The 25384-nt window shown below is 46.0% G+C and overlaps 1 protein-coding gene across 1 annotated transcript in view; it reads left to right on the top strand.

The window, feature by feature from the left end:
• The window catches only part of LOC111254976 (ras-specific guanine nucleotide-releasing factor 2-like), a 181156-nt gene that overhangs the window by 4465 nt on the left and 151307 nt on the right, over positions 1 to 25384 (top strand). The window lies entirely within an intron of this gene.

Here is a 25384-nt window from a genome sequence, read left to right as displayed (position 1 = left end):
TCCTTTCTCCTTTTCCCTAGAACACACGTTTTTCAATAGAGAGAGAGAGTGAGAGAGAGAGATCGAGGAAGCGAAGCTGTCGCCGCTCTCCTTCAGAATAACAGAAACGGCAGTAATACAACCTCCTCGCCTCTTCTAAGCTTAGCCTACATAGACCGTCCACTGCGACCGCTCCCCGCAGCTACTGCTCGCAGTTCCCTACATTTGCGGTGATGAATCTTTATCTCTTTAGCGCTCAGCTCCGAAAAACATAAACAGCTTTTGGACCTTTAATGGCTTCTACTGCTTGTCACTGGTTCGAGCGGGTCGCCACAAGCATGAGCGCTAGTTCCGAGATACAATTGACTTGAGGGTGCTTCTGGCGGAACCCTACTGATACAGGAAAGGTCTCTTTCGTCCTTTATCCGTTCAGTTTCTAGTTCTGTTCTACGAATGTAGCTAGGAGTGTAGAAGGACCTGTTTGTTGGGCTTGTCCGTCCCCTTTGCTCGCAATGGATGGAGATAAAAACCGTCCAGAAAGTGGTTTTAGACTTGAACCCGAGTGCTACTGTTGCAGCGGTCACTATTAACCAATGTCCAAGAGGCATACTGTTCAATATTGCATAGAAGAGATCCGTGCTGGCGCTGCGAGCTATTTAAGGGGTTGTTGTGTTATCCTCCGTTCTGTCCGCATCATTCAGACGATCTGATCATAAAACAGCTTTTTTAGGTTAACCTGATCAGATATATGGACAGACGGGATAACGACAGTGCCTAGTAGACGATTTGATGCGATATAGTCGATATCTCTTTTAGCTATTGAGTTTATATCTTTCTCTAAAAGCAAATTGTGTGCCTAGTTGTGTACCTTTACCGGCTATTGACCAACACGTCCCTTCCTCATACAGAAGTGCGTGTTTGCTTGTGCTTTACCGTAGATAGTGATACCGACGATTATAATAGAATTGCGGTCGTCCGGTACGCAGGAATCGTATACGTGTGTTCTCTGCGTATATCGTATTCAACAGATAATAATATATTAGTACTTTGAAATGGTTGAATTTCAAGGTTAAATAGGTAAGTCTTAAGCTGCCAAGTTTTGGCTGGATGTACATCTAGATGCTATTGCAGATGCAGTCTTCATGATGTTTTATATATATTTATTATTCTGTTGTAGGTCTTCTTCTTATAGTAGTCGTCTTCATATCGCATTTCGTCGTACATACGAATGAATATCCAGGCCGACGCATGATTTGCGTTGAGCTACGTACGTCCGCTTTGTTCGTACCTTTCGGTTTCACTGTCCTAAAATAATAATCCATTTAAATTCTGAAGGACAAAAAACACGGGCATCGGATGTGATGACGGCAACGTTAAGTCTTTACCAGTGCTGCTTCCGCCTCGTAAAATAGCGGAAATCATCTCTCTTTTCCTGTCGATTGTATAGCGTCAATATTGAAGCAGCAGTAGTATCTGTTATTCGAACAAGAGAGAAAAGAACCGCGCTATTGCCTCGTTCATTCACTTATGTTTGTCGCCTACCCATAGCGGCTCCGACAGCTTCTACTACTGCTCCAGCTGTTTCGAATTACGATCTATTATAGACGACGGGGACAGTGCGGACAGCAAACAACTATTCTTCTATTAATTCCGTGCTTGTCTCCGCTGCCCGCTACTTGCAAACCTCCAGCCACTCCATCTGCTATCAGTCGCCGACAAAAACAATGGTCAGTCGTCTAGCTCGCTCGATCATATGGTAACGAGAGTAGCAGCAGCCGAGAAGCAGGGAATCGAAACGAGCTAACACCAACGCGAATGATCAGCCAATCTGCCGCCGTGCTCAACTCGTGGCGACGGAAAACAGTGCAGGTGAAATCGGCAGATGGGTGCGTACCATTCTATTTGTTGCCAGCTAAATATTAAAAAGTCCCAGCAGCAGCCCGGCTATTGCTGCTAGCACCAGCTCAACTGCGAGCGTTACTGGCATTACTGTTTATGCCGTTGCCGCTTAGGCTGTGGCGGCGGCGGCGGCGGCGGCGGCGGCGGCGGTAGCAGTGTGGAGCCATATGGAAGCTCTCGTGGACCAGAAGGTAGCGGCGGCACGGAATAGTGCCGCAACGGGGGACACTCTCGACCGACCTTGCTCCGCACCCCATGTTCACCATACGCCACAGCACATGAACGATAGTTGATCGGTGGGCGGAAAGGGCCACAGTAGCAGCAGCAGCAGCAGCACCAGCAACAGGACAGCTGCGAAGAGGACGGCCACTCGACTAACAAGCCTGCGGCGGACATATGTCGACCTAAGGGCGATGACGAAGGGTCGAAAGGCAACAGTAGTAGCAGTAACATAAACGGCTTGGTGGCTGCCTAGTTTGTGGTTGGTATACGCCCAAAGGCCATTGGAGCGACGCACTCAGAGCTACAACCGGTTGGTTCGTGGTCTTCCATCAGAGCCTACATAGACGCATGGACCCTGTGCGCAGTCGCTTCCTTGCATCACACAGCAGTACACTACCATGGAACTGCCCATATCACTGCATTTTTACGCCTAGTGCAGGCTGCCCGCACGGATGTCAATGGCCGTACATTCTATGCGCCATTTCAGGCCAATGGCCCTAAGCATCAGGGAGGACTAGAGACGTATTGCAGCAGCGGGCACGTTAGCTGTCGCAATAGCAGGAGGATGATCGGTATTTAATTACGTTTGACCATTTTCGATTATATAGCTGAGGTTATAATAAGAAAACGAGGTGATAATTGAGAAAAAATAAAATGCACAAGGGAAGCATGAGTGCATCGACGTAACTGCGAAAAAAAAGCCTGACGTTGCGGTTTTAGGCAATAGATACCAAAAGCAGGTTCTGCGCCAGTAACATCACACCCGTATTTATTGTGTTGTATTGTATTTATTGTTACATACATTCGTGTATATATGATTGACTTCTTTCGTATTCAGTCTGTCGATAAAGAGATACAACATTTCAGCGGGAACTGAAAGAAGTGTCTATCCAGTGGGGAACATTTGCTTACCTGCTTGAAGCGATATCGCCTTGTTATGCGGGTACAGCGGCGGTGTGCGGTGATGATGGCGTCGTCGTTTCCAGCTGAATATCTATGGAAGCATGTGTAATTGTGCCCATTGTTGTGACGCATGTCTACAGCGAGTGCGTGTATAGAGAAACTATGTGCGATTCATACGCGTATACGTTCGTATGGGTTACCTGTGACGACCAAAAGCGCAAATGGGTTCGAGGCGGATGTACATTAAATGTTTATGTGTGCTGTTATATGACTACATTAAAATACAGTTAAGGGCGGGCCTGATGACAGTGTCGTTGTTACTGGTTATAATGATGATTGTATGGACCTGTGCCACCTCCCTGTACTCATCCGTCCGCCTGCATGTCTTGGGTCCGTCTTCAGCTCGCCTCGATCCGATGACAAAAACAAGCTAGAAACTATCAAGCTTCAGGTAGTCGGATACAGCTGGATGGACGTTCGTTTCTCGCCCGCCTTGCCACTGTGGACTCTGGGGCGGCGGCAATGTGGCGTCCTTGGCTCGTCTTAAAGCAAAAAATCTGCTCGCCTCATGTAATTTTTTCGAACTGTTGCGGCTGACGGACCGCAGGCTGTAAGTGCAGAGGACGCAGGTGAATGTCCTGCTGGCAGAGTTACCACGTTGAGGCCTCGACCTTGCAACCTCTGTGTGTACTATTGTTGCGCACATTCGCCGCCATTCCTTCATCCCATCCTCTTTCCATCCCCGTTTCGCCTCCAACAACCCCATGTGCTCTTTCCCTATTCCTGCTATTGCTACTCATACCGCTACTAGTATGAAGTCACTGAGTTCAGGTGGCGTTCACCGTTGGGCTAACCTGTTCGTTAAGCCGCCGTATGCGAAGGCTCTGTTTTAGGCGGCAGTCCTGCTGCTAATCAACTTGGTAGATGGCCACCCACACTCCGTTCCAGCCCTCACCCTCGCCTTCGGTTCGCGGGCCAAACGGGGTCGGATGAGAGGCCCTAGCTCGGCTATGTTTGTCATGCTGTAAATAGTCCACCAGCTGGATGCTCTTTCCACCTAAACGTGTTGTAAGCTACACGAGCTAGTCGTGCAAGCTTGAAACATGGCCCGCTGCAGTCGGTCCGCTCCTCCCAGAGACAGCGGGGCTGGACGCCTGCTTGCAATTAACTACTAACTCCTGGCAAGCCAGTTCCAAATGAGCAAGATGGTACCGAGATATGAAATTCTGCTTGGTATACGGCCTGTGGAAACTTAGGGCTGGCTTTTTTTTGACTTGTGCGGTTTTAACCCATAGCAATGAGAAACAATTGAAGAGAAGGCAATACAGGACCCGCAGCGGCGCCAGCAGCAGTGGTCATAATTACGTATTTGTACACTGAGCTGGCGCAGACACTGCCGTAGGAGCCGGGAAATGAGCGTACGATTCAGGTTTGCTTCCTCTTGTATGTATTTCATTTAACAGTGTAAGGTATGTACTCGTGTGTGAGCAGGGAAGGCGGGGGTAGATATGAATGTCGTTCAAAATTATTTACGGACCGTAAGCAAATATTCTGCCAGCGAGCGACTATTGCACACTAGTCGAGCGGCAAAACATGAAGGACTCCGCGACTCCGTAGCATAAGGTGTAGTTCAAATAGTACATATGTGTTGCATGTACACGGGACTTCACTCAAAAACCTACCTAGTATTAAGGTTACATAAAATGCATTTTGTTGCCTACGACTTCATTCGGCGTCACAGTACTACCTACAACTGCCTACCAGCAACTCTCTCTTCTTTGAGTCACATTTTGTGAAAGTCACAATATAAGAAAGATCAGAATAAGTAAACGTATATATATGTACGAACTTGTTTATGGGTTTGTATAGCGTAGTATTTTAGCGTTGCGGCGGTCGACGCAAGAGCTTGGATGCTCACCGAATACTGTATATTGCCAGCATACGGTAATGCATATATATATATATATTTATGTATAATGTTTTTGGTCGAATTAAGTCCTATCACTGATCTTCAATACGTTAACTGGTTATCAGTTTTCGTGGGCCGTATGTTTCGCATTTTGTTGTAACATTGAACCGAATCCGTGTGATGCCGAAGGTATCATAGAATACGGCCAAAATCCATCAATGCATAGTCAATATGTGGACACTCAATATTATAGTTATGGCATAGTTTACAGTTTGTGCTTATTACCTATGCTATCCTACGTTGACGGAATGCGGTTGTTATCTTTTTACGAATCGGGTCAACTACGGATCGGGTGTTGCTGTTTTTCTTTGTTGTTCTTATGGATACTAGGAGTTATGTTGTTGCTACTGTTGACGCTATTGTTTTCCCGTTTAGTGGCGGTGTTTTTCCTGCTGTTCTTTCCCCTGACGCCGCTGACGATATTTTCTATTCCGGTTGCATAGAGCGCTCTGACTTGTAATAGTGATGATCGAGGTAGAAGGGGATCGAAGTGACAGCAACGACGACAAATAAATGAACGAAAGATGTATCTTCGATTTATTCTTACCGTCATTATTCATCACCCGCTGTCTGCCTGTTTATCTATCTATATGCTTTTGGCGTGAAGGAAGGAGTGAGTGAGTGAGTGAGCGGCGCGGGCGAACGCGCCGTGTCTACTGCTTCGCTGCTGCGAACTGCGTTACGCACTCGTTTTCGCGCTCTTTCTTCCCTGCCGAGCTGTACTCCGCATGTGACTCTTTTCACGGATCCTGTTCTCCCTCACCATCATCGTCATCATTATGCTGCTCAGTTATGGGTCAGGTAAGTGAGGAAGCCAGCCAGCCGGCAAGTCCTAGCAGATCAGGGCTGAACTGAAAGAGCAGTACTATGCTTTCTCTTTTCCTGATCTCACCTGTTCGTTTATGCGGTGGGCGCCTGCAGAACCAACCAACCAACCAGTAACAACAATAGCAACAACACCCGTATCAGTAGCGGTAGAAGGAATCGCAGACAGTATGGCAACAACGTAACGTTGAATTGGCGTGCCATTGCTTCTCCACTTGTTGCGCTCCTTTGCCGCAGCACTTTAGCCTTAACCCTGGCCTGCTGGCCATAAGCATGCTATTCTACCAAGCCATTCGTCTGCCCAACTCTTGGCTGGTCATGGCCACCCTTTGGGGTGGAAGGAGGCTTCTGTGTAGCGGTGATGGCGTCCGTGGTGTCGTAGCAGCCGTTGCAGTGCTCGTGGGGACTGTATGTGTGGATGCATGCACGAGCATGTGTCTGTGTGTGGTCTGCTCCTGCTTTACACCTTGCCGCCATCGTGTGTCTGTAACACTCAGCCGCCGGGGCCCCGGCCGCCGCTACTTCTCCCTGCAAAACTGTCAGCTACGGTCTCTCTATGTACGATGGCGGTAGTCGTGGTGATGCTGTCTGCGCCAGTTCGGCCTGTGTCTATGTGTGTCTGTGTGGTCCATGTTTCTGTCTAGCCCTACTCTGATCTCGTCGGCTACGTTGGCCCTGCTGACGATCGGAGAAGAGTAGTAGAGCGAGTGAAGTGTGTTCTGCTGACGGGCGCGCCGGCAACGGCTGCTGCGGTGGCAGCCCCCGGCATCAGTAGGAGGAGAGGCTAGCTGCCTCTTCCGTGCTTGCCTTTTGGAATGTCGGTTGCCGGCGCCTATGACGAGGGAAAGAGCAGATAGCAATGGCGAATGCGAAAGGGGAGCGCCCGGCTGCAAACTAACTCTGGCGCAAGGAAATGGCCCGCACGAGCGCTTCTTACAGTGCTGCTAAGGACGGCGAAGCTTAAGGGTATAGAGGAAACCGAAACGCTGGGGGCTCTATGGAGCTCTTGGCAGGAAGTAGTGCAAGCGGAGTAAAGATAGGAAGGGACTTCTGGGGAAATAAATCCTTTGGGGATGAACACGGGGCCTTCGGTCTTACATTCGGCCTACGTTTCCATAGGCCTAAGCTTCCACGGAGGTTCCACGGAGTTAGAAAAGAAGAATCTGACAACGGAGCAACTGGGGTAAGCAAGCGATCAGGGGTAAGCGAGATGTTATGTAGCTAAGCCAGGACATCCAGGACCTACAGGCTGAACGGCTGGTGGAGCGCTACTTTCCAGCCTGTTTGGCTCTCGGCCCGTTCGATCCCCTCGGTCGGCAGCTCAGCGAACCGCCTTTAAGCTGCCTTGCTTTCCAAACAGGCGAGCAAGTAGGCAGCAGCTGTTAATGAACGATAGATAGGGCCTGAACCGCTCGAAGAAAGACAAGCTGTACAAGAAGCTGCCACTGCTCCCACGATTACGACGAACACAGACGGGCAAATAACCAAACGAGCGACTGAGAGAAGTGGCAACAACGGTTGCGACGGCGATCCTTTGTAAGGATCGAGCGGCCTACACAATCCTACCTATTCGAACACTATAAGGCCGCTACATTTTGTTTTATCCTGTCTAGTAGCGCCGCGTAGAAGAGATGTGCCACGTAGTACGTTATGCTACGTGCTGAGACTGTACAACATACGAGAGTTGTTTACACTTCTACACATTATGAGGTTTGTAAAGGGAATTTCAAAGAGACCTTCAATCTTTTACACAGTTTGCTGCGCCACATGTTAAATTACCGACCATGTAAAGGCAAATGCAAAGAAGAACATGTTCGAAGCAGCAGCAACAACAACACATAAATGATATATGCCTACTAAAGAGTTCAATCATATAGGAATCTGCGCTTTATCAATAGAATGTTTTGCGTGTGTCACACTAAAACGTTTACTCGGTGCAGAACCATTTCGATATAGATTGAACACTTAGGACCTAGCTCTAACACTTCATGAGCCGTTGCGGATAATGCCACGTATATTTATACGCTATCGCGTTTACACATCGGGCCTTTTGTGCAAGTCAAAATATACAAATATTCTTTGCATTTCTGCCAACTTGTTTCCTTAAAACCTTTACTTGCATTTAGCTATCCTGAGAACAATCCGGTCGTTGCAGTGAGTTCGGTGATACAGTACTATGTACCATTGTACCGACCAATGGCGGTGAGGTTGAGTGTTCAAGAAAGGGTTACATTCCCAGCACAAGCCCCCAAGCGGATGGCCTAAGACTGAAGACACCCACACTTTTCAGGTTACTTCCGTTGAGGATCTGACAGAGAAGGAAAGCACTTTTGGGACCTGACAAGAAGCGCGCCGTTCCTGCACAGCTTTGGATTCCGAATGTAAATGAAACGCTATGGAGATGCCCCTCGCTATTTGAAACTCTCGTCGCTTATTGACGCCATACGTCAAGGTCATGAGGATTTTCACCAATCCGGCCTGCTGGCAGCGAGACGGCTGAAAAGCTTAAAGTTTGCAGCTGGCAGCGCGTTGTTCCCTAAGTGAAGCGTCCGTGTACTACCTCATACGGGTTCTTGTGCATCGTCTGCGGTGAGGTGCAGCGAGTCCAATTTATGCAAAAGATTTAAGGTGAAATACAAAGGGGATGGGGTCAGAACAAACCTTTCAGTTGAAAACTTGAAGAGGTCGAAGTGCATTGCTATCAGCATAGCCACCGATTTCACGTTTGGTTCAACTCTTTTTTTCGCCACGAGCAACCGAGTTCTCGGGGCATAAACTGACTTTAGCAGGGGACCCAGCTATTGCTAACGAAACCCTTTGACCACGCCAACCTGAGTCAACAACTTACAATAATATCCAGCATTCGTAGCAGTACGGTGCGTTGGTTCATCTCCAATTCATTCTTCCATAGCCGCCAGACGAGGCGAAACGACGTCAAGAAACGCAACGGAAGGCCATCATTTATTCTGTCTTTCTGTTTCTTGCTTTGCTGGTACATCATCCTTTCTTTTTGAAATATACAGCCATCTTTGATACAGGACCCGCCGGCGCCGCCTTTGCTGTGTATTTGTGTATGGCCAGTTTGTCTTATAACCGTTTACCGGTGCGGCACGCGTTACCGCATTCTGCTGCCCCTTCTTCTCAAAGTTGAGTGTAAGCAGCCTCCAGTATTATCCCTGCGTGTCTCTCGTCGATGAAGCGAGACCCAAGACGTGGTTGAGCTCACTAGTGCACTGGTGCACCTTTTTCCAACTTATCCATTACGGACTGAACGCATTCTAAACGCAACCGTTGGAAACCGGATTCCCCAGTGCGGGTAAGCCAACAGAAATCGCCCTCAACCGCCGTTTTGACGAACGCCCGATCGACGGACCAAGCTACGGCCTTCACGGTCAGCGCCCACTTTTTCTGTGCCTTTATAATGCGAATGAGCGTTTGCCTTCTAAGCTTGTTCTGTGCTGATAGTGAGTTGAAGCGGTCTCAGCTTGTACTTCAACTCTGTTTCGCCCAGGTCCATTGCCCACTTCGACACGCAACGGCGGCCTCATAAAATTGGGTTTTACGTTTTCAAACGGGACTTGAGACGTCGTTCTCAAATACAGAAACTTATGATCACTGAACGTCCGATTACCTAGCGAAAGAAGGCGGTACTCACAGCTGCTGAAAAAGCATATGGAGCTACAATACGCAGGATCACCTGTGTGTGTTGAAAACCTGTAAGCAATACCTAATTGCACAGTGACTGGGGTGAGCCCGAACTATTTCGCTCGTACTCTGCTCATTCATGTGACTCTCAAATGCACACTTCTTCTTCGTCGTCTATTTCAACCCAAATCGGTTTTATCGTTCGTGTAAAATGTATACGCTCCTAACCCTTTCTTTTCACAATAAGTGCCTGCTACTTTGCAGTTTCCTGACCTTAATCGGACCTGAATGAGGCCGAATCAAAGTAAATAAAAACAAACAACCTGATGATGATTAGGTTGCTCTGGGTCGGTGAGATAGGCAGGCATCACAGGTTGTTGTTGGCGGCTTAGCCTTTGTTTTCTAGTCTTTTTCACTTTCTTTTTTCTACCCGTCGTTCATTTAATACACTGCTCAAGACTGCCCATCCAATATAGCTGACTGTGCGACGAACTATCGCGCTGGGTTATGGTGCAGCTATGCGCAACAAGAGCTTCGAACAGTAAGCGGAAGTAGCAACTGGACCATGTTGCTCACCAAATAAATAGGATGATCTGCTGCTCAACGCGGATGTGTCTGTCCATGTGATTAAACTGGGCAAAATGCTCACATTTACTAGTAGATGGGACCGTAGGGCAGAGAACCACAGTGAATAGAGGGAGTGATACACAAGAATAAGCGAGTGAGAAAGCAGCAAAACTTACATGAAAAAGAGTAACTGGAATTAGTGAAATTAAGGAGATCAGAAAACATCAAAGAACTCTGGTTTTGACCGTCGGCTTCACCGCAGCTACTTGTGCCCCATTTTAGATATTAACGGCCGCAAGATTTTAATGTCCGTGCAATGATAGACGCAGGCTATAATAGTCACTATTCGGCAGTTCAATCCCATAACAGCAGCAGCAGCAGCAGCAGCAGATGCGTTCGTTCAGTTTCATTGAAAATTGTCGTTCGTTCATTCCTCCCTACCCACGTCGATGACTTCCTTATTCCAACCTCTTTTAGACTGTTTGCGTCTATTGTTCCCTATATGGCAACTCTTTCGATAGCAGTGGATCAATACCTCGGCCTATGCTTACGTAGCCATTTGCTGTCCTCTTTGTAACGTCGTTTCTCGAGCTTTAGCGGTTAAGCCTCGAACGACTGAGCTAGCTCACGGAAAGCTTGCACCACTTATAATCCTCATCCGTAGTTCTTCTGCCGATAGCAAGAGGCAGACGGACCAACTAGCGACAGCTGCATACTGCAGTTTACCGAAAGCAAACGGCGAATAGGAAAAAGGCAGGGAAGGAGAGCACATGCAAAAGAAGGTGTACCGAAAGATAAATAGCAAGAGAGAGAGGCGGGGAAGAGACTAAGAGATGGTAGAATGACACATAATGTAACAGATCGAGAACTGTGTGCGACTCTCGTTTTCAGAAGAAACCGCAAAGTGTCTAGGAATAGAACAAGAAAGCAGACATCAAGGCGAACAGTTCAAGACTGAAGTAGAGTCGGCCACTATACACATACTGGGCAGAGAGAACAGAGGCTTTAGCTGTGCATTTCTTCCTCTCAGCTATGTTTTTCTTCTCACTCCTTTGTCCTGCTCATTTAAAGGAGCTGTACTGCTTGTACATGCCCCTTCGCTTTTTCCACTTAGATCAGTTTGGCCCGTTAGATATTTGGCTCGGTGGTGCTTGCTGCCATAGCTGCTTTGGAAGCCTCGAAAGAAGTTAACAACGCTGACTTTCTAGCAACATAGTTAAAAGCAGAAGAAGCATGAAAAACTTGGCAGCTGTGGCGGGACAGAGCTTGTTCTGGCTGTGTGAGAATCACCGACACAAGACAAGGGCAAAATGATCTATTTTTCAATTTATTACAGTGTCCTCCAAGGTTGCATGACAGTGTCCTCGATGATCGATAATGGAGACAGATGCAATGCGTAGCAAAGACGACGTAATTGTCCAACGGCAGGATCTTGTGAGGCGAACGCGTCCGCTAGTGATCAGGAGATATGTGGGTATGTGGGTTAATTGCATAGCTCACACTGAGATTTAGCATATACGAACGGGCCGCTTAGTAATTATCTTCTGGTGAGTAAATACGTTAATGTCGTATAAAAAAACGTCCAGCGTTCGGTGAGGAGAATAAGGCTATCAACAACGAATGGTTTGTTTTTGCTAACGATTGTGCAAATCGTACGTAATATATATATAATTAGTATTCCTCGATATTTAATGAATGCACAAATGAGAATAAGTTTTAAGCGTTTTGCATCACGACTCACCAGTGTTATATAGATTGACGCGCATTTTCTTCCATTCGCTGCGGAAGACACAAGATTTAGTTGTTAAAGCCAACGATACATGCGTATTACGCAATATGCGAAGATTTTCCAGGTTCCTGTGCAACGAGACAATTCTTTCATTACAGTTGAAGAGATCGATTTTGGTCGGCTTACATGGCAATACGACTTGGCAGACTATCCAGTGTATGTATCTACAACTTTGGAAACTTCGAACTGTACCACACCCGCGAGGTAGGCAGCTGTAAACGGACCGTTCGCTTTGCGACGTACAAATACATCAATTTTCGGTTATGCCCGTATCGCCATGGTGGCTTAGGTCGATAAACACGTACGGCCGGCCATCATTCGCGTCCGCTGCTAGCGTGCGACCCACACAAATGGTCACAGAAAGAGTAATTAATTTTCCATTCAATTAAGTGTTGTTTGCTGACTGGTACCTAGGAGGATTCCGAGGCGTAGGAGTGGGTTTCGTTCGGGGTTGGGGGCGCTCCAGTTGAGTCCTCGGAAGTCTCTGGGTCCGCCGCCTGTCACCAGAGAAGTCTGCTGTTTTTCTGCTTTCTTTATACACCCGTCTGTTCACCTCCATCGCGGTGTCCGTTACCGCGTCGATAATATCGAGCTCCGTTCTTGGGTATTCTTTCTACCCTTTACCTTTTCTACCTTTCCACTGCTGTTCGGTCCCCTGCTAAAGGAGATGGCATCCGCTAGTCGCGAATGAACAGAAAGCGTTTAACGCCGGAAACAGCAGGAAGAGGTCTTCCCGTTCCGCACTTCTTTCCCCATGTGCCATCCTTAGAACTAGGCAGGACAGCTTGAAAAAAGGAAGACGGTACGGGAGCGGAAATAGTTCGGAGACACGATGATGAGGTTGTCCACTTTTCTTCTTCTTGTCGACTGAGAGAATAGGTGGCCGGAAACAGTTAGAATGATAAAAAAAAATAGTTGTTCTTTTCTGTTACTTTATTATTGGTCGTCAGTGCCTCACACCTTAATAATCGGTGTGTAACAATATGCATAAAGTTTATATTCAGAATAAACTTGTACCCACAGTAAATAACAATAAATTACATACGAACTATAGGTTGCTATATTAATTTACTGCATCGAAACTCAATGCTCTTCTAAGCTCTGCCCGAGAAAGAGTGACTTTACGTAGTAGACAGACAAAGGAAAAGTAACTAGAAGGAAACGATCCTTTCTCTTTCCTACCCTCTGCTTTTTAAGCCAATACTGGCCAAACTCGCATTGAACACATAAACGAGATCTGTAATAGTGACATCCGCCAGACAACTCAAGGCAACCGGAACAAGTGACGATTATGGGAAACGTTAGTCAGCACTTGGGATCCGTTCGTTCGCGGCCAGTGCTATTCATCAAGGTACCGATCGAACGCTAAAAGCGGACCGCCGGTCACAGTTCAGCAACGAGGGGCTGCATGTCTAGCAGCTAAGCAGGACTCCAATAAGCTGTCCAGAAGAGAGTGGTGGAAAAGTAAGCGTTGAAAAGGAAAACAGCACATAGAGAAATCTATAGCCATAAAATAAGTCGAGCTTGAAATATATTTTTACCTACAGAAGCTTTATGAAGTAAATCTACCATGTATTTAACAACAAAAGCACTCAGCCTGAAACATGGCCCGGCTGCTACGAATAATTTGGCTATCTTATAATGTGATCTTAGAGCTCGTTTATGTAAATAGAGTGGTGCCACTATTAGGGCCATGCAAATTAGTCTAATATGAGTTGGACTGCTATTTTCTGCAAATGACCATGCCTTTGTTCAAGACTGCTTGCCGTCACCTGTGAACGGCCAGCATTGAGCATGTATGAGCTGTTCCCCTTCTGATTAACCACCACTCATCTGTATTCCGTGGAAATATCAATTTCAGTCAATACTGCTAAAGCGACTTGAGTGTATGGCTGGTAGGCAAATTCATCCAGACCTAGACCTAAATATTAGTTACTTACCTCATTCCTTCATGCTCTAGACATGGCAAACCTGCAGACGGTAGAAAGCAGAGGTTTGACGTCTTGTGCGCTAGCTAGGTGGGTTCCTCGAATACGCTTAATAGAAAAGACAACACCGCCGTCCTCACTTAACATCTTTCGCCCACGGCACGGTCGCCAGCGGCTAATAGGTAAGCGATCCAGCTCATTTGCATAGAGTGATTGCGGTAACTCTACAACCCTTCCGGACTAGTAGTGGTGACACTAACGGTCGCTAGCGTTATCCTATGGTGGTTGTTCCTTTTGCAATCTTTAACCCTGCAGACAGAGAAGACTTGCCTAGAAGTCGAAGGCGATGGTTCTACCGGGGACCGGGGAGTCTTGGCAATTTTCAGACTTACTGGCTGGCTCTCTGGTAATGATCGTAAACGCCTTAACGGCATGTCAAATGAAGAAAGTATGAACACCCGCATCCTGCCTCAGCCTTCGGTTTTCCACTTGGCCGTTTCTTGACAACAGGGCCAAGGGGCGGCACTCGTTCAGCCGTTTTTGTCTTTGGCCTCCAGTAGCAGCAGCAGTAGTAGTACTTCGACTAGTCAACAAACAGGTTAGTCTATGCCAAGTTATAAGTTAGCCATCGAGTCGTACTGGCAGAGAGATGTATAAACTACTCAGGTAGACTTCGCTCACAATGCAATCACAGGACTCGAAACGAGGTGAACAACTTAGGAGTAAAAACGAAAGCCTAAAAATGCCTTGTTTTCCTTCGCGGCCTTGATTCGGACCTAACCGTAAGCTGTATTGCAATAACAGTGAGAACGAAAGCATTCGTGGGCGATTCCCTTCAAGAGGCTGAAAATTCTGGTCGTATTTTGTGCCAAGGCCGTTCAGAAACCGTTCTTCTAACGTCCATATAGTCTAACGTCTATAACATCTACGATATACTTTGACGGGGAGAAGGAAGAACAGCAAAAGGGTGAAAACAAAATGGGTTCCGTCGTTTATAAGCTGTCTTCTACGCGCAACTAGTTACTAGTTAGTAGTTCTTCTGTCAACGCAAGGATGAATTGCAAGCCAAAGCAATGGTGACTGCAGTACCTCCATTCCAGGATCAGATACTATTTTATATGAATCATAGCTAGATTACATTCAATATAACAGGTGAGACGCTTCAGAATTTAAGTGTCGTATTGGATTTGCATTAGTTTGTGCACGGATGGCTGGCTCTTTTGAAAAAAGAGGATGAATTAGTCGCTGACCGGTTTTCAGTGTCAGGCTACTTGAATGTATTGCAAAGTTGAAAACGTTGGATTTGGCTTTCCTTTTTCGGTCTCTACCAAGTCAAATTTTATCTCATAGTTTTTATTCAACCTTGATGTGATTGATTGATTGTTGATAGGAGGACAGGTAATTCTCAGGTGGAATAGCAGCCCTCACCGCGACAAACATCAACCTGAAACATATTAGGAAATAATGCTGGATATAGTTAATGCTGCAAAAAAGATGTATACGGTTATGAATACGAATAGCTAATTAGCCGGGTAGTTTTATTAGCCACCAAAAACATCCCTTTCATCGGCACGTACTTCAGGCATTCATACACTATCCCAATAGAACTTCGTGCCTGCAACAGGCACCCGTGCAGTCTCCTATCAATGTAGAAATGGGCATTCAGTAGATAAAGATGTTCAGATACCTATACAAACGGGAGTAGCTGTACAAACCGTAGTTCGTCGTATTTACGTTAGATCTTTTCTTTGGGACGGGATCCCTCGAAGCTGCTCTAGAAATGACTTCTATATAGGTGGTCGCGTCGCTCGGTAGAGAGCTGAGCTGACAGAAGCTCAAATGAAATGGACATTTTTTTTTTTGTTTAATTACACTCCTAACGTATCTGAAGTCACGTAGCATTACCTAAGACGGGTCCTGCCGGACTATAGTCCAATCCAACAGACCTATAGTGTAGTATGGTAACGATATACGGTAGTAACTATTAACCAGCGCTAAAATTTAAGCCCGCAATGGTCGCATGTTCATGGTTACCATGGCGATGCACTGAAGTAAATATATACGTTAGCTACGGAGGCTACGCCGCCGCCTCTCAATCGATTACTGTGGCGCTCTGCAGAGACAACAACTTTTCCTTAGAAGACTTAGTGGCCACTTTCTATCCCGCTATTCAGGCCGCTTTTACGGTACGGCCCTGTGGTGCTGAGTAACTCTTCTGGGTGATGCTAGCCGATGCTACAGTGGTCTTGAAAAAAATAAGCAGCCCTTTTTTACAACGCTGCTCTGCGAAAAAAAAAACCGCTACCCGCAATGCTTTTGCTATTAGACAACGTTCGAACACTCAAAGCGTGCGGATAGAACGCATTGCACTAGCCGTACGAGCGGTCTAGGTACTGCAAACAGCGTTTGGGAACGAAAAGAAGTGCGAAAAATGTCGGTATACACTGGGCCGGCCAAGCCGGAGGTGTAAAATCGGTTTGTTGTTGCCTGCAGCTACAGAAAACTTGCGGATAGTTCGCTTTCTGGCTTCTTTCGCCATCAGCACCCCCTCCCCCGCTACGGTCCTCTATACGTCGAGATCCATTAATAGACTGGAAGTGTATACAGCACACTTATTGGGTGCGATGCCAGCTACCATAGCTGACAATGATCACACAGAAATAAGAAATTTTGAGTGTGACGGCTACAGCACGATGTTCAATGGGGGAGAACTGAACTTGGATAGAGCGAAGATTGAATTTACCCCCAAAAATCTGGAACGAAGTTCATATATTGTTCGTTATCATAAGCGAGAAATTTTCGTAAGTTAAATCTCGACCTTCGTTTTATGGATCGGGTTATGGATCGATTGCCTTTTAGCAATGTCGGCAATCATCTGCCCTATTTTAGGAGCATATATATGTGTGTTTCGTAGTCAACAGTGTTAAGCGAATCAATGAAACGTATTCTAAACAAAATAATACATACTCCTCATCATATGGAAGTATAAGCGGTTCAGCCTTGTGACAAATTGTACTTCTACATAGACAGCAGAACCATAGTAGTTAAACTTAGCCTTTGCCGACTAGTGGTATGCTTATTTCATAGTTTAGTAGTTCACAGTCATGCTATATGTGCCAGAATACCATAAAAACGAAGCAAATGACAATGAAAATTATCAATACACAGAAAATCCACTAGCGAAATGATATAGGAAAAAAATATTTATAGTAACAAATTAGTTGTTTATCTTTGGATTTCGATATCATTCCGCTCGCTGTTATATTGTTAACTGCAGTTGGCTAGGTCTTATTCCGAAACCTAATATATGTACGTACTTTTCATATAGGGGCATTGTGCAAAGGAGGAGACGCCACTCTATAATAGTAAACGCTAAGTAAGTACGGTATTTTCCAGCAAATCGATTTCGCTGATACCGGTTATTCTCGTGATGAAATTGTCCCAGAATCGACCGTGCCTGGAAACGAATTGTGAAGCCGCAGATTCACTGAATCGTTTAAGTTAAAGTTAGAACAGATTTGAGAATCGTAAATTGTGTTAAAATGTCATTCGGTCCACAATACACGAATGCTTTCTGCAAAGCTCGGCCTACGAGAACTGTCTCGTCGAGATAGAGAGAACAAAAGAAGGGAGCTCAGCTATATGATGGACAATAATACCATACCTGTTGCATACCTAAGGCAAAAAACTTCACTCATTTAAGTTACATTACTTATTGGTACAACATAACCTAGCAGGTCGGGTTTTCGCCTAAATGTAGCCTGGTTTACACAAAGAAAAGTTCTAAATTATCTCAGTTGTTTCAAACGAAACGCCTACGAAACTTGGCCAGAAATGGTAGAATGCAGCTCTATAAAAGAACGCAGATACTGTTATGTATTTGCGTTCTTTTATAGAGTTGCAATGTAAAAATATCTGGTTTGCTTTAGACTGATATTGCTAAATCTGAAGAAACTAAAGTTTCAATAGGGTCAAGTGGCCTGCTTAATTGATGTAAAACTTATTTCAAATATCTACATGTATATACATCTAGATCCGTGTTAAGCTAGAATGGCATTCCGAACACCCCCAGCACTCAGATGCCATCACTTAATGACATCTGTGTAATTAACTTTCAAGCCATTTTTGGCATCGGTGAGCTTCCGCCATCATGGAAACGCTTGCCTGAAGTCAATGTCGTGCTTTATATCAAAAAGTGTGGTAAGTGGTACTACTGCAGCTTATCGTAATAAAATAGGATAGTCAAAAGGTCTCGCCTGTTACACTCGTACTTATAAGTTGTAACTAAGAATAATAACTCAAATTCCTGCTATTCTATTTTTGCACAATAACGAATCGCAAACGACAACCTCGGAAAAGTTCGCCTTGCTCATGCATAGACGTCTGTAATTAAGCAGTATTATATGCTAACGTCCATAGAATAGTCGACTGCCATGTCTCTTATGATTAGTTTTAGGTATACAGACAGGGTTATCGTTGTAAATCTGTAATGATAAGTGTTAAGTTAAGTTCGGGCGACCGTTTTGATGCAAAATCAAGTTTATTCCAAAAGTATACACCAATAAAGACTGCTACACCACATCAGTGGACGCACCCTTAACCAAACGATGCTAACGGAGACAAAAATACACATCCGATCCCTAATGAGATTTATGATGTTTACTAAGCCATCATTATATCGAAAGCCTATTTTTTTCAAATACCTGAACGGAGCGGACTATTACTGATTGCAGTATCGAAGTCTTCCAGTGTCTTCATATGATACACACATAGCTTCAAGAAATACTCAATCTGACTGTAGCTATAAAATTGATTGAGTTCGCACAATGGTAATCTGCTGTCTTACGCAGAATGACTGACGCCCAACGAATCGTTTAACTATAACGCGGCGGTTATCAAATGTACGAACGACGTATTGTGAAAGATCTGTGAAACGCTTACACGGCCAGCGATGCGGATTTTCTAAATTATTCCGATTATTATTAGTTGTATAAAGACATCTCCGACATTCGGGCGATAATGGGAATTGTTTCCCGCCGAAGCTTAAACGAGGTTTGGCATTAGAGCAACTTGCTCACCTCTTGCTGCCATGGTACTTTGTGCAGGTGAAAAGATTATTGTAACGTCCTTATGATTTCATCATAGTTACTTCTTTTTACAATGATTTAATTATGTTATTTATTATCTATGATTTTTATTTCCTACAGCGCTTCATCAGCTAAACGTCATATATGGTGGTATATAGGGCACATATGAAGGCAAAACGAGATTCTTTCGGAACCATTAAGTCGATTAGACTGAAATGGGTTTTTATTATCTGTGACCGCGCTTTTTCTTGGTGCTGCTTCTTGAGCGGAACTAAGCGACAAATGAATCAATCCACCGACCAAACAGTCAAGCAAATAGTCACCCGGACAATTTTCCAAGACGATTAGGGCTTACGAATTCAGCTGTAAATTGCAAGCCTATAATCCTGTTTATTTAAATTCGTATGCTCCTCAGCAAGAATCTCAATGTTTTGTAAATGTGTAGTTGTTACTTACAATAGACATGTGTTCCATTTCTTATATATCCGATATGATTTCCAGCCCTGTTTGTGGCATGAACCACATTAGTATAATTATATATTAGTAATAGTAGTATATGTTCTGCATTGGATTTGACTGTATAAGAGGGCTAGCTAACTACTGGGTCACTGTTCGTACGTATGCTGTCCTGCTTTGAGCTTTTTGCCGAATGTGACCGCGATTAGTGTACGGAAAATTGTAACTATTCTATCGAGGCGCACGTTTGTAACGCTGCCGTCGGCCTCGTTGTCGTCCTCATGACAAGCATCTTCCTTTTACTCAACGGGGACATCAGAGGCTGCAACGGTTTACCGTTGCAGCATTGTACCATACATTTGATGATGAGATCGCGCGTACTAGTCTTGTCGATAGATGAATGCTGCGTGAACTTAAGCCGTTGTTGCACCAAGATTCCAAGAAGAGGAAACGGGGGTTGTCTACAACAACTATGCACAACCTTTTCTAGTGCACGACTTGGGTTAGCAAGTTGGCAAGTAACCCCTGGTCAGCTTACCCTTTACTACACTGGTCAGAAGGAGCCACTTTACGCCCACGTACATGGGCGTTACGAGCTACGAGGGCCACTTCCTCCCACTAATGCGGCTGAGATCACACCGCACATTTCACGGCGACTGGAAGCACCAGCGCAGCAGAAACAGGCTATGTTGATTGTAGCGAAAGTTGCCATACCGAACAGGCATCGACCCACAGCGGCGTTAGCTAACGATGGACCCAACAAGAGCGGTAATAGCGCTTTGGGGCAATGGGGATGGTCGGGAAGAATCTGGACTAGATCAGTACGCTGACAAGGGAGTTTCTTGAGTCTTCCACTCGCTTTTTTCAATGCTCTTAATAAAATGCGTTCTGTTTTGCTAAATCTACAGCGCACCCGCTTCGGGAACGCTTCTCCATTATGAACTCACGCGCTGGTCACGCAGGATATCCAAACCCAACCGTTATCTGCTGCTGCTGCTATATTCCATATTCTAGCTAACTGACAATGAGCAGACTGGGTGGACGTGCCCCAGCTGAATCGGTCTTGTCAGCGGCAGCCTTTATGAAAAAATAAAGCAAAGGCTTTGTACGTATAGGGGGGTGCAAAAGATCTTTAGCATCGTTGCACTTTTCTCCATCATTTTCTATGAAGTAATAGCTGAAAGAAGCGAAAAAGTTGTACGTCTTATATAGCAATAGCACGCACGATTGGGGTGCCAACCTCTGCTGCCATAACTAACATTGCAGTTAGCTGCTCTATGCTACTGGCCAAGGATGAAGGACTGTGAACAAGATACAATCGACGACTGCCCTGCCCAGGACAAAACGACGACGGCGGCGGCTACGAGCGCCTTTGTCATATATGTGGACTGTAGTAAGCGTAATTCCTTGGCCCTGACCAATTTTTACGCACGTTGATGACTTGTTCGCTCGTTCGACGAATGTCGCTCCTGTATTGGTTAGAGGCTATTAGTTGCAAGTCTATAAGCATGACTATGCAAGAAGAAGAAGCAGAAACAGAATAAAAACAACACCAATGACAATACAGCGTTGTTGCTGACTAGACAGAGTTGGTCTTGCAGCCACGTTAGTGATAAACAGATTACAAGGGACAGATAACAGCAACAAAAGCAACAGCAGCTCGTCTCTGTCTTCGCAGCGTTGATCAAGGCCATCATTGGCGAGCCCAGCCATCATCAAGGCAGACAGGCACTACTTGCACTAACGGTGGTAGGCTTAGACAGAGGCCCGAAATCCTAAAGCTAATAGCCAAACGGGGTGGGGTACCAATTGAAATGCAACAATGGCCATACTCCGACAGGGGCGCTGCGACAGCACCAGTGTTTGGTTATCCAACTAAGTGAAAGAAAGATCGCCCGTCCGCCTATCCGACTAGGGTAACATGGCCTGAGCAAGAAAACATTGTTGAGAAATTCTAGGAGGAGGAGAGCAAGCGAAGACAGTGAAAGCCTAGTGACGTCCGACTATAGACCGATTAAACGTTAAATATGGAGAGCTAGATGTCCAACCGAATCTTCGGTGCTGAGCATCGCTAAGTGTGATAACAGCAACGATAGCCAGCAACGATTAAACGAGTGATTCTGTTGTCCAATCGCTTACGTCTATATGTATTCTGTCTCCATATGGAAGACTCGTGGGACCAAGAAGTAGCGTAGTCGAGTACCTATTGGTTGAAAACAACAGCGAAACGGTACTATCTGTTAGTTACAGGATGTACCAGTTAATATAAGTTAATCATGGTAGGTTTATGTTTAACCCATACCGACAGGGGTTCCTTGGGTTAATGGTAGATTGTTCTGTATTTACCAAATGCACAGGTTACGCTCATATGTAGCGTTTAAACGAATTCCAAGACGCCTTCGTTTACTTTCAAATATTTACGCGAAAATAATAAGTTCTTGACACACCTTGGAAACTCAGCTTCATTGCATATGGCCAAACGCGGCATTGATAGTGATGACGGCAGTGACGCCGACCTGCTTGAAACAGAGAACGTTTTGAGGTTTTTGCCGGATTCGCGTTAAAGAGCCAACAGATAGTGCTGCTTAATCGTGAGAGACAACATGCGGATAGAGCCAGCGCTACACAGGAGTTCGTAGACAAGGCGCTGGCCAGATTGTGTAAGCTAGAATAAAAACGACTATAATGGCTGCTATTAAATAAGACGGGCATTTGCGGATTTTAGTATCTATGATAGGTCCCTTCGCTTTAACAAGTCTAAAGCGCCCAATAACGCATAGCGCTGCCGTGTCAGGGGGCACATCTGCGTCGGCCGGTCGAATATGATTGAGGCAGTAGTTCGTATTAGCTAGTACATACACAATCTCTACTTTCTCGTGTTTCATCTCTATCTCTATTAAGTAGAACTCGCGTCAGTAAACATAGGTCGATTTCTGGCCTGCTGCGAGCTTGACACTGATAGATGGCCGGACAGACCTATAGAGTCGATTTTAAGGCCGCCAGTCTAAACTACATAACATAAAGGAGCTGTAAGATAACGTATCGAGATACATACCCATTATACAGTTGTAGCTGCCGAGGTGTGATAATAATCGATACTCTTGGAGTCGAACAGAAGTAAGTAAGGTCTATTCGGAAAAGCTAAAACTCAAATTGCTAAAAAAAGCTTAAATAAATCAGGTCAAACTGTAGTTCCTTAAGAAGAGCGTCTAAGTGGTCTGGTAGTTCTTAACAATTCTAATATGGCATATGAGGCGGCTGTACCGTATTCCTGTTAGAAACCGCGAAATGTATGATTTCGGCTACTGTTTGCACCTTTTTACAAGGTCGCTTACGTAGGCCTTGCAGATAGCCATGAAAAATTGTAGCGCAATGGCTATTGCCCCAGGTTTAGCCGCTGGCCTGAATCAGGTAACAGCAACATCGTCACCACTTGTGGTGTTCGCTCGCTGGCAGAGCCTGTTGTCACTAGAGCAAGCTATGCCTTCCCGTGACACTTGCGCAGGCTTGAACTCCGAACGGTAAACAGGCGCACTGGGGTAGGCGCTGTGGATATTTAGCTGGGTCATCTGAATTAGCTGCTCTCTTTGACCCTGGAAGAGTCCTGGTTCGCGCTGGACGCAAGAAGGAAGCCGTTATGTAGAAACGCAATGACTAGGAACCCCTAGACGATAACGACCTACGAAGAATGTCGGCTTTGCGCCAACTGTGTATGGATGAGAACTAGCTATTGCTATCGAATCAGTTGCCTGGGAATTAAGACAAGATCGGGCTAGTAGAGTGAGAAAGAGGACCCCTCCGTTGCGAGCTAGCACAGCGGCGAGCTGAAAGTCGGTTTGCTTGGTCTGCGCAGGCGGCGGCAGATCTGGCCTTTCCGTTCGCTTGCTTAGTCCATTCCGGTGCGCTTCGCCTTGACCGCCTGTTCCCATTCTCCGCTTTGTACAGAAGGAGCAGCGTGGAATTATAAGGGTCTAGCCTGCGACTTCGCTTAGAAGCAGCGGAATCCAAGGTTCAAAGACCTATCGAGGATCATAATGCAGCATAGCGTGGTAGTAAAGGCGACCGTAGCAAAGCGAGCATAAGAGGCGCGAACTGCCCAGGCAGCGGCAGTCGCCTGAAAATGGAAATAGGAGCACTTGCGGCAGTGGCAATGCGAGTTCGCCGTCTGAACGTAGACAAACGGCTGCTATAGCTGCACGTTCAAGCGGTAATTTCGCTGTATGGAATAGTATCATTGATGGGGCGAGGTATTTAGGGGACAAAAAAGGAGGTGATGGGCCGACGTCCGACTGCTTCAGATACGCACAGCTATCTGTTCCTTTACAGTAGAGTGGTTCTATTACTAAGATGAGCAAGGATAAGGCAACTTGTTGGCTGGGTAGACTTGTCAGCTCTGTTTGCATCATAGCAAACATTAAACACGTGCTGCATACGCAGCAGCGATGGCGGCTAATGTCTGCCGCTTTTACTGCTGTTGATACCGCTACTGCTACTATCGACCAAAGTGAGCAGCTTCGCTCCTAAAAGTGGCCGCTGTGGGCCTGGCTTGTGCCACTATCGTGGGTGGTCTAGTGGTGGTGATGGTAGCTACCATTGCAAAGGGGCGAGCGCCAGACGTGTTCTACGTTGTCTCCAACCCTTCAGCTATTCAAGTGGGTAAACCTACGGCTGTGGCAGACGGTCATTGTATCGCCGGAGCTAGTTTAGCCGTTTGTGAATCAGCAGAAAGCCAGCTAAGGGAGCTTAATCGGCCAAGGAGGAAAATCACTTAGCAAAGCAAAGATCACGTTGGAAGCAAACATTTCTCTCCTTCGAACACGTAGATAAATTTGGATAGTGAACAGATAGATGAGATATTTTGGGTCCTATCCAAAAGAAAAATAGCGGTGCTAACTGCTACGGGAGTACAACTTGTCTCTCCCAGCTTGCTGTTCACTCTTAATTAGTCTACGTACAGTTCGGGACGGGTATCGCACCTGTATTATATAGCTTGAACATTATCAAATTCATTGCAAACACTCCATTCAGACGCTGTCAACATGGGTCCGTATCGCGTTCTATGTTTGTACTATCATATCGCAGACAACGTACAGCTATGGTCGAATGGTTACCTGTCTCTATATTGATGTCCATCGAAAAAATGAGGGCTGTGCGTGATGCGATCAAAGCTACGATTATTTTGTTCCAAATGTATCAATAAAGGCTGTCCGTGTCTACCTGCCGAGATATCGACGACCGCATCTCTCGTACAGGTGTCGTGTTGGTAATAAAGCAACTCCCTCTGTTCGTGTGTCAATGGCGTATCCAGGATCGCCACAAAGCGGGAAACGTTCTAAGCAAGCAAAGAGCCAATTAACCGCTTCCTGTTCTTCATGCATACAGGCTGGGTATGCATTATTCGTTCATTTTTAAGTTACTGATTGTAGCGGTAGATCCGTATTTATCTGCACGCGACCGTGGTGTATTTTTGAATCTATCGATTTCGAAATTCTTGCAGTGCCAACGATCGGTCACTTGGGTACTCTACTCGCGCGTCGAATTTACACGCATTTATGTGCCGTCTTTACGTGTCCTTCGCTTTACTGTAGCCGTCGATGTCTCGGCCGCCAACGCCTGTACTGCAGAGGCTGACTGTGTCCGACAAAATGACATTGTTTTGCGGGCTTTACGTTAGCCGGTAGCGATTGGGTCCATCAACCAAATATCGCGCAGCTGCGCTACCAATTTTATGTCCATCCCGCCGCCATTGCTACGGCCACGGTTTCGACCGCCGCCAGCGGCAGCTCAGCAATCAACTACCATCACCAATCTCCATTCTTCTATCTCTGATCGTCGCCCAACATCCTAGTGCTTTTCTGCTGTGGAGCCGGCCAAAGACGTTGTTCGCTCCCCGTCGTCTGTCTCTTCTCCGTCCTCGCTTGTCGTCTTCCAATCTCCGCGGATCATAAGGCACGGAGGGACGCTGCTGCCGCGAGCCTTAGTTGTGCCTCCACAGCGTTCTTCGCATCGTTAACGCGTTCCTCGCCCGTCTGGAAGTTAATGTTAATTAAATTTCGGAACGAACCACTAGGCGTCGGTGGCAGCGCGAACCCAGCGCGCGGTACGGTAGCTATAC

Source organism: Varroa destructor, unplaced genomic scaffold (genome assembly GCF_002443255.2).
Source record: "Varroa destructor unplaced genomic scaffold, Vdes_3.0 BEIS01000007.1, whole genome shotgun sequence".
NCBI lineage: Eukaryota > Metazoa > Arthropoda > Arachnida > Mesostigmata > Varroidae > Varroa > Varroa destructor.
Note: the sequence above shows the minus strand (reverse complement) of the source record. Positions and strands in the feature narration are given on the sequence as shown.